Genomic DNA, 10,209 nt, shown 5'->3' on the forward strand with positions numbered 1-10,209 from the left:
TGCATCAAACAACTCAGCAGGGACCAGCTGACAACGGGCAGAGGCTGCCTCTTCGAAGAAGTTACTCGCAATCACCATTGAATACCTGTTTATGCATTTGTCTAACCAGGCTCGAATTTTTGTTTTAAATAAAGACATTGTTTTCAAACAAGAGTGTCTGGCTGAACACATAATATAGCAGGTGGCAGGAAGAGGGTGTATGGCCAACTCTAAAATCTAATCAAACCCTCCGATTTTGAGGGTGAACACTCTTGCTTCCAGTTTGGGGGGAAGCCTGACTTCCTCGTGGGAGAAAGCGGGCCCTCAGCATATTGTGTTCCGTTCTAGGCATTTTGGTGAGGGGGATGCAGACTGGCCAATAATGTCTTTGGGTAAATACCTACCCTCCCTGATTAAGGGAAGAAAAGTATCTGGGGAAGACGTGTGTATTCAATAAGGCCACACACTCAGCACTTGAAACAGAGCTAGCAGAAATTTGGTAAAACCTTACATCCCCGACCCTGTTGTCAAAACAGTCAGGGGCCCACGGGGCAAGTGGAAAGAGGACCAGTATGTCAGTGAAGAGGCCTGAGTTCTAGCTGGGCCAGCTATATCATCTTGGGCAACTCATACCCTCTCTCTGGAGTTCGCAATGTGACTCTTGGCATCCCTTCCAGCACCAAAACCCCTTGATTTTTGAACCATGAAGTCTTAAAGATTGATGTAAGAGAAATGAGATCGTAGGATCCAGGGACACCTCCACCAGGACTGAATCTCTTGGAAGATTTGGGCCCTGGCATCAACTCAAACAGAAAAATGATGGACATGCGGTTTCATAGGGGGAGCTTCTCATTCACCTTCCTGAGCCTGTTACATTTTATCACTAACTACTACTTTTTAAGGTCCCCCCCTTCCAAAAAATCTCCTGGTTGCCTTCTATCCTATGATAGCCTCTCCATTCTTGGGAAGTATACTGTTCTTTGTTTTCACCACTTAATACTGCCCACAGAACAAGTAAGTAGAAACGTTAAAGGCTCAAGTTCTGGAGTCAGATGGCCTGAGTTTAAGTGCTGGTTCTACCACCCTTAGCTGTGTAATCTTGACCTTGGGCAATTCCCCTAACCTCTCTGGGCCCATTTTTCCTCTTCAGGAAAGCAGGAGTGACAATAAGAGTGTTCATTTAATGGATTATTGTGAAGATGCAGTGAGATCCAATTTGTAAAGCATTTAGCACAAAGCGTGATACAGAGTAAAATCCTCAATCTATATTAGCTCTGATTATTATTGACGCTATTATTATTACTCTGTTCATGCCTTTTCTTAACAAGAGAGCAATTCATTAGAGGCAGAGCCACCGCCGCACGTGTCATCTGCGTTCCCTACAGTGTTGGGTTCCCATTATGTTTTCAGAACATAAGTACTGATGGATAAAGCCGTGATAAGGTGGACAAAGAAGAATGAAACCTAGCAGTAATAAATAAAACTGTCTGTGCTCCTGTGGCACAAAGAGCAATTCTAAGAATGGCTACCATTATTAAACATGTACCTTATGCCAGACACTTCACAGAAGTTATTTCCAATCACTATTCTGCAAGATCTATGTAATTATCCTTGTTTCACAGAAACAAAAATGAAAGTTCAGGGGAGTTAAGATAGAGCCACAAAGGAAACAACAGCAAAGTGAAGGAATGAGAGTCAGTCACAGGTCCATCAGCTGCCAGTGTCCATTTATATATTTATATCCTATAGCCCCTGCACCTGCAAGATTACTGACCAATCAGAAAGAATCCCAGCCTCTGCACATGCCCCACATCCATCTCCCACTGGTGAGTGGGGGGAAGAAATTAAGAGATGAGATAGCCATAGGAATCCTCAGTGCTGAGTCACAGAGCAAAATAAAGGATGGCCCACAGCAGAGACTCAGTCTTCAAAAATGCACAATACAAAAAGAAATGCAGATCAGGGTCATCTGGGGCTCCATCGTGGGTCACTATGGCATTAACCACCACCAGGATTCTCTTTGAACTCTAACAATAGTGGCTTAAAGACAAGAGGTGCTAAAGAATTAAGACACTGAATATGGATATTAAATCACAATCATATGTTGCCATGTTACTTAGAAATACAGTTATGCCTACACTTACAAAACTCCTCTCCCCTAGCACTCCCAAGAATACTCATCGGCACTGAGGTAGGGGTCATGAGATTGGGGGGGGGGGTCACACTGGCAAAGTTGGGATGCAGCCTGAGAAGACAGGATTAGGAGAGGCAGCCAAGACCAGCCGTAAAATCCTGATTGGAAGTGCCGGTACAGGTTATGGCTTGGACTAGGGCCAGGAGAGAAACACGTGGTCCGTGCACGACATGTTGGGGGCCATATTGTCAGGAAGGACATGGTATTATGAATGTCTTTGTCTGATGGAAAAGATCTGGTCTCTCTAAGCAACCATTTGCAGCCCTGAATGTTGCCTACCCTCCAGAAATATCTCTTCCTAGACCTGAGCTAGTGCCCTTGTTTATCCAAAGGCCAGGCAGAAATGCTTGGAATTACAAAACAGAGAGTAGAGGAATACGTTTGCCCGGGGTACATGTTCTCACAGTGCTTCCCAGCAAAGAAGCCCCAAGCTCTGCTAGCTAATTTAATCAGAGAGTTAAGGCAGGAGCCAGCTCTTGTAATTCCAAACTAAAATTAGACATTCACCTGAAAAATTCAGGTAACCAAAACAAAAATGAGGGGGTGCTGTTTATTTAAATTATGAGGATAATTGCCTCAATTCTCCAATTCCCCTCACTCGGGTAGACTTGGCTTGAGTGTATCAGTATCCATGGTGATTCATCTAATAAGTAAACTGCATTAGCTCTGCTACTAGCAGAGAGGAAAGGAAAAGGTCTTGAAATCTATCTTTCGTGGCTTCCTTCCAGAGCAAGGGATTTCATTATATCCTGAAGACATGAGGCAGTTCAAAGAGATCTGAAATATGGAAAGAGAAGGAGGAGGAGAAGTTTGGACTTCTACACTTGCTTTTTAGTTTTGTTTTTATATATGAGAATCAGGCACTAGAAACAGAGACTCTAGGGGAAGGCTTTATTCTTCTGGTCCAGGATTTTGTTTTGGTTTGTTCTATGGTTGATATCTTTCAAAGAGACACGTGGAAGCTTTCACATTTCCCCTCATGTACATAATTTTAAATAAGTATGACAGGAGTTTCTTTAAAAAAAAAAATACACATATGTGATTTTCTATTCCATGGCTGGAATGAAACTTGATGGAACGAATGTGTAATGGTACCTGTTTAATAAATCCAGACAGTGTGGAATAAAATAGAAATCATCCCAAAAGGGCACCACAATTTCCCTGCAACAGCAGAACGATATTTGCTTGGGATCCATCTACTTTTGAAAACTGTTTTATGATTACAAGCATGTAAGCCATTCTAATTATTACTGTAAATAATTAATCATTTCCTTTACAATCCCTTATTAATTAGCTGTCATAACACTGTTGTGAGTTAGGCGGAAGACAAGGATTCGATATTCAGTTATTAACAGCTAATTAAAATATTCATTGTTTTCCATATGTTGTTTATAGCTCTGCTTCCCTCCTCACCCTTGATCGCAGAATTTCTTGAACCAGGAACAATGTCCTCCATTTGCTTAGCGATATCGCCATCTGTTGTCAGGAAGTGGAAAACATGCTCTTCGGGTTCTTTGGCGGAAACAATAGCTTAATCCTCCCTTCAGCTTTTATTTGGAATCAAAAAAGTTTGGTGCACACTGTTCTCTCCTGAAATGTTTTCCTTCACTTGAAGGTATTCTGCTGACTACTTCCAATAACATCATCTAAGCAGTAAACTAAGCAAGCCCATTAACAGATTGTGGTGAAATATTCAAATTACAGCCGTATCAGAAAAGAGAGGAGATCAGCTACCTGATGTGGTTAACATCAAGTCAAAAGAGGGGGAAATTTAAAATTGATCTCCAAGTAACATACAGATTTACTCCACACTAGTTCATCTGTATAATGGAAGTTCACGTTTGTGGAGGGATCGCTGAATATCAAGCCCTGTTCATCCTGCAATCAGTCTAGGGATGAAGACATTGTTATTGTGCCCAGTTTACAAACAAGGAAACAGAGACACTGAGAGTCAAATAATTTGCTGATGCAGGGTCAGCTACATAATTTGTGGGGCCCAGTGCAAAATGAAAATGTGGGGTCTTTCGTTTCAACAGCAAGAGTAAAATGCCATTAACGGTACTGAAATACAAATACAAGAGAGGCTTTTGCCTCTCTTTCTCAGTCTTTCCCCCACTTTGCTATGAATTCTTATTTGCTATTTTACATCATTCTAAGCAAAGAAAATGTTATCTTTAGGTTATAAGTATGGATTGGATCATTTATTTTTATATTGTGCAATTTATCAGTTTTAAAGGCAAACATAAGAACATTTAACTCATGCAAAATCACTGAAATTATGTAGTGTGTTATTTTGTAGCTTCTATATGTGTCTTGCTCTTCCCAGAACAGCAGAAACCCTGCACAAAGTTAACTCAGGTGCTTTTACTTCACCTGAGAAGTGCACATTCTACCAACACTCTCTACCTTTGGCTTGCTAGATGAGTAAGGAAGGACTGAAAGGAAAAGGAATTATGGTTCTTTTTCCTTCCATGCCATCATTGGCAGCACAGACTGGGGGGCTAATACAGAGAAATAATATATAGCAGGACAAAGTAGGGTTCCCGGCTATTTACCTATCTTAGAATGCCACTGCCTTCTCTCTGCATTCAGAACAAGTCCAAGTGCAAACAGAAAGTCAGTCACAGACATGGGTTTACCTGACATGCACTTTAGGTCTCACTGATCTCCCGGATATTGTGGGCCCACCAGAACTCTGCACTCCTGGGGCCATTGCAAAACTCTAGAGGGGCAGAAGCTGGCAAGGAGCAATGGACACTGACACTGCAGTCATCTTCTCTACTCACGTGCGTGCTCCGACAATGTCTTGTCAGGCTTCACCTGTTAAACTTACGCTCAAAGATAAAATGATCCTGAATCTCAGGACAGTGACAGCACAAGGTAAAACCCAGTGCAAGGCTCTCTGCATGTGGCATCCCGTGAGACTGCAGAGAGCATACCCCCACAAATCCCACCCCGAGGTGATGGCCAAATGCAGAACCCAGGCAGTCTGAATCCAGAGCTCCTGCTCTCAACCATCATGCTCTACTGCCCTCAGACTGTGCCCAGAGGCACCTTTACAAGGTTCTACTTTATGTATCCATTATTCATAGAATTAAAATAAAGATTATAGTAGCTGTAGGGCCTTGGGAGTCCAGCCTCCTCATTTTACAGACACAGATAAGGGGCCTAAAGAGCCAGGATGACAGCCCTGGGCAATCAAACTGTCGGAATGAATGCAACCATCCTTCCTTCCCCCCTCTCCAGCCCTGCCCTGGCCCACTTCTCTCTTGTTGACCCACTCCTCCTCTCTCTAATGCCATGGCAACCCTGCCTGTGGAGCCCCTTTGGTTCGGGCAAGGCCAACTCCCACCCCTTCTACCAGGGCCCAGAGAAGAGCTCACAGGCAGGTCTGGCAAAGCCACATACTCCCAAGAAACTTGCTACGGCTGCGGGGATGAGAGATACCCTCCTTCCTCCACAATATATGCCCAGGATATTGAGACGGGCAGACCATGGGATCCTGGAGCATCTAGTCGCTAACTTGTCGCTATGTAGACAGTGGCCATGTGCGACCAAGGACGCTGTGGAGGAAGACAGAGCGGAGAGATGCAGAGAGAAACAAGTGTCCATGCAGGCATCACTTTGGAGCACCTTGGTTGAGCCCTCAATTGCATAAATGAGCCCCTTTCAGCCCTGAAGCAAATGTGAACCAGGTTTCTATTTCCTGCAACAAGGAGTCTCGCCCTAACACAAATGAAGGTAGAGATTTGAGAATTGCCTGTGTAGACATGGTCATTGAAACCATGGTAAAGGTGTAGTGAAAAGAGGAGCAAAGATAAAGCTCTAAAGAATGTCAAGGAAAGAGAGAGGAAAGGAGAAGCCAGCAAAGAGGACAGAGGGAGCCATCAGGGCGTTTTCAGGAGGCCCAGAACAGAACAGAATGTCCACCAGGCCGCAGTAGGCAGTGGCTATGGGCAGCACTGGGTACTACAGAATATTTATGCAAGATGAGGACTAGAAAGAGTCTCCTGATCTGGGAACTGGAGGTTAGAGTTCCCTGGGTGGTGGGAAACAAGGCTGGGGCCTGGGTGCAAAGAGTAAATGGAAAAATCTTGTGTTTAAAATAGTGGGCTGCATATACATATTGATCACTACTTCTTGCCAAGACACAACTGAAATGATAAGAAAATAATTAAGTTTAACTGACGAGGATAATGAGAACAAGAGAAACCACGGTGGATGAAAATTGGCACTTGCAAACAAAAAAAGGCCCCAAAATTTTGGAAGTAGGAAAACAAATGGAGGACTAGTCTCTGGCTTTACAAAAGGGAGGGAGGAAGACAACTCAGAGCCCTCTTGGGGTAATGGTGAGAGTGATTTGCCACTGAGAACCTCCAAACCCCAGAGCTAAGGGGCCAGGTAGTCAGGAGAACAGGAGGAAAAGGCTCCAGGCTGACAAAGGGAAGACCGTCTGTAGCCTGTTAGAGGAACTGGACACACCCCTAATCTCCCACCTTTGTCTGTTATAGTTGGGTCACTAACCCGCTGATGGCCACAAGAAATCAGAGAACCATTCTCCAGAAACATTGAAAGGACCAGAATCTTGACTCTGGAGCCTGTAGCAGAGTGGGGTCATGGATGAAGTTCTGCCCCCAACTGAGAAATTAGGGGAATGGCTCTTGGGTCGTGCTATGGGCTATAGCCCCTCCTGTCCCCTGCGTTTTACCAGAACACCACAGTCAGGAATATACGCCCAAGCAAGACATTGAACTAGCTTCTCTGCAGAAACAACGCAGAGGACAAACAATGTTGATTTGTATCGTGGCCCTTCAGCTAGGTGGGAGATATATTTAGCAGAATCCCCTTCCCTGTGTGGTTCTGGGTTAGGACAAGAGAAATCTGTGTGACGTTTGGAAAAAGGAAGGAAGGGAAGTGAAAGACCCTCGATCCGCACCCAAGAAGCGGACACCAAGCCTCCACTGGATGCAAGTTGCAAGAGGTTTATTGGTTACACAGGCACCTGCGGACGCATCAGCCTTTGTGGGCTGAGCACGCAGGGCTAAGTTGGGGAGCAGATTATATAGGGCAAGATTGGGGTGGCGGGAAGTGGTGGCGGGAAGAGGTCCTATAGAAGCAGATGCATGGCTACAGGGATCTGATTGGTTAACTTAAATCAAGCATTGTCAGGCACTGTGTTCAAGGCAAGGACATAATGGTTTGTTCTGGCGGAAGGCGGTGGCGGGAAGCGATCCTACAGAAGCAGATATGCATGGTTACAGGAGTCTAATTGATTAATTTGATTCAGGCATGATTGGGCGTTGGGGTCAGGGCGTTCTGGTGGTTTCTTGGGTCAGCACTCTGGAAAGTCCCAGTTACATTTTACTTTTCATTTGTCTTTTCTTTTGACAGACCGGGTGATCACAGACATCCTGCTTGTGCAGGATATATGTTGTCATTCGGCTATGGGAACAATCAAGCCTTCAGCAAGGGGAGAGGGGGTGCTGTGGGGACATCAGGTTACTTAAACAAGCCTTTAGCAAGGGGAGAGGGGGTCTTTCAGAAGCAGGCTCCATTGTATTCTCAGTGTCGGTCTAGGGTGCTAGGTGTCACCGCAGTCCCATCCCTACCCATTTCCCAGTTCACAAAGGAAATTAGGGAGATGAAGGAAATGCTCACAGCAAAGTTGCCTGGAAGAGTCCAATCATTGGAGCGTGGGCAGTGTGGCTGGTACAAACTCAACAATGGATCAGAGCCTGGCATTGGAGCCACTGGTCAATTGGACTCATTGTACTGGGAAATCGAGAGGCACATTCTCAAAGGTGCCACAAAGGTGTCATCAGCCAATAGGGGATTAGGGAGACTTGTGATTTTTCCCCCTTCCTACTCTCTGTATTTGATTCCTGGGGCTACCATAATGAAGTACAACAAACTAGATGGTTTAAAACAAGGCAAATTCATTGCCTCACAGTCCTGGAGGCTGGAAGATCAAGGTGTCAGCAAGCACATGTTCCCTTTGTAACCTGCAGGGGAATCCTTCCTTGACTCTTCCCAGCTTCTGGTTTGCTGGCAATCTGTGGCATTTCCTCACATACATCTGCATAACTGTAAGTGGCTGGGTCTATGGATCTGTTTTAACATCAGCTTCACTTCTTTATGTTTCAGGTCCTGATTCTTTATCCATAAAATGAAAGGCATTGTCTTCACTAATAAAAGGGATTAACACCAATACCAATAATTTTTTTTAAGTCCATTTTTTGCCACAAAAATTCTGGGTCCCTTGTCTTTGCCAGGCACTGTGCAAGGCCCAAGGACATTCCAATCAACAACACAGGCACATCTTCTGTAGTTTCATGAAGTTCACAGAGAACAGAGTTACATATATTGGGAGTTAAGAAGTTGTGGTACTTCATACAGTGGAATATTATAGCAGTAACAGTAAAATGCTCTAAACACAGCAAGCTGGGTCCACCTCACAGTGACAATGGTGAGCATCTATAGGACGTTCAAGAACAGAAAAACTAGCCTATGGGGATAAAGGTTAGAAGAGAGAATCATCTATGAGGAGGGAGGGAAGGCACAGCCTTCTGGGATGTTGGCCATGTTTTATAGTCAAATCTGGGTGGCGGTTCCTTGGATTTATTCACCTGTAAACATTCTTCAAGATTCGGCACTTTATTGAATGTATGTCATACCCCAGTACCACGTTAACAAGTATCCCCACATAGAATTAACATTTGCTAAAAATGCTAGCAAGAAAATCTAGTGTTCAGGGCGCCTGGGTGGCTCAGTGGGTTAAGCCTCTGCCTTCGGCTCAGGTCATGATCTCAGGGTCCTGGGATGGAGCCCCGCATAGGGCTCTCTGCTCAGCAGGGAGCGTGCTTCCCCCTTCTCTCTCTCTGACTGCCTCTCTGCCTACTTGTGATCTCTGTCTGTCAAATAAATAAATAAAATCTTTAAAAAAAAACAAAAAACAAAAAGCAAATCTAGTGTTCCACAGAGGACCTGATCTGGGAGGAGAGGGTGTGTGTAGGGTGGTTTCTTCAGAGAAGCCAGGAGAAGCTTCCAAGAGGGGACCCCAAAGGTGAGCCTGCGGTGGGTGTTGAGAACAGCTGGACCTCTGGGAGATCTGCAGCCAGAGGCCTGGGGCACAGGGAGCAAGAAGAGGGAGTAGTGTGGGGCGGGTGTGTGGAGGTGGGCTTGAGCCTGGGACGGCAGCCACAGGGAGCCTCTGTTAAGGTCACGGCACTGAGACCTATGGAGGCTTTCAAGGAGGAAACATACCGCACATTACTTAGAAGAGAGTGGATGTTCCATTTGGGTACTTTTCCTCCTGGCTGGTTGATAACTGAGGGTCTCTCCATAACAATACTTAACTTTCCCATTTGCCTTTAGGGGAGCCAGTTATTTAATAGAGACCACAACTCGCTTCCTTACTTTTCCTGCCCATCCTGCTCAAGACAGCGGTGCCAACTAAGTCAGTCTCTGACATACACACAGAATCAAGCATGGACAGCCTTCTCCCACATACAAGCTCTGGGGATGCACTACACCTCAATATGCAGACCAATATGCAAGACCTTTTTGCATTACCAGCCAGCCTGGTCTACTAGTGAGCCATTGCTCAAACAGGCTTCCATGGGAACATCAGTGCTCCATGGAGCACCGGTTGGTACCTATAGTTGAACACGACTCAGAAACAAGAAGTGTTGGTGTGGAGGAAAAGGAACCCTCATCCTCTGCTGGCGGGAAGGCAAATGGGTGCAGGCACTATGGAAAACAGAAAAAAAATTAAAAGTAGAATTAGCATATGAGCTGGTAGTTCTGCTATTGGGTATTTACCCAAAGAAAACAAAGTCACTAATTCGGATAGATAAATGCACCCCTCTGTTAACTGCAGCATTATTTGCAATAGCCAACTATAGAGGCAGGCCCAGTGTCTATCAATAGACAAATGGATAAAGAAGAGGAGGTACAGGAGCGCCTGGGTGGCTCAGTGGGTTGGGCCTTTGCCTTCGACTCAAGTCATGATCCCAGCGTCCTGGGATCGAGCCCCA

The 10,209-nt window shown here is 45.1% G+C and overlaps 1 protein-coding gene across 4 annotated transcripts in view; it reads right to left on the bottom strand.

The window, feature by feature from the left end:
• INSIG2 (insulin induced gene 2) overlaps positions 1 to 8,125 on the bottom strand; it is a 72,746-nt gene extending 64,621 nt beyond the window's left edge. For 3 of the 4 annotated variants that reach the window (XM_082689862.1, XM_082689860.1, XM_082689859.1), the window contains exon 1: positions 8,101 to 8,125. The gene's annotated coding sequence lies outside the window, so the exon portion shown is untranslated. The remainder of the gene's footprint in view (positions 1 to 8,100) is intronic. The other variant, XM_082689861.1, reaches the window with a different exon arrangement.
• Positions 8,126 to 10,209: the final 2,084 nt, after the last annotated feature.

Source organism: Mustela nivalis (genome assembly GCF_964662115.1).
Source record: "Mustela nivalis genome assembly, chromosome: 11".
NCBI classification, from domain to species: Eukaryota; Metazoa; Chordata; class Mammalia; order Carnivora; family Mustelidae; genus Mustela; species Mustela nivalis.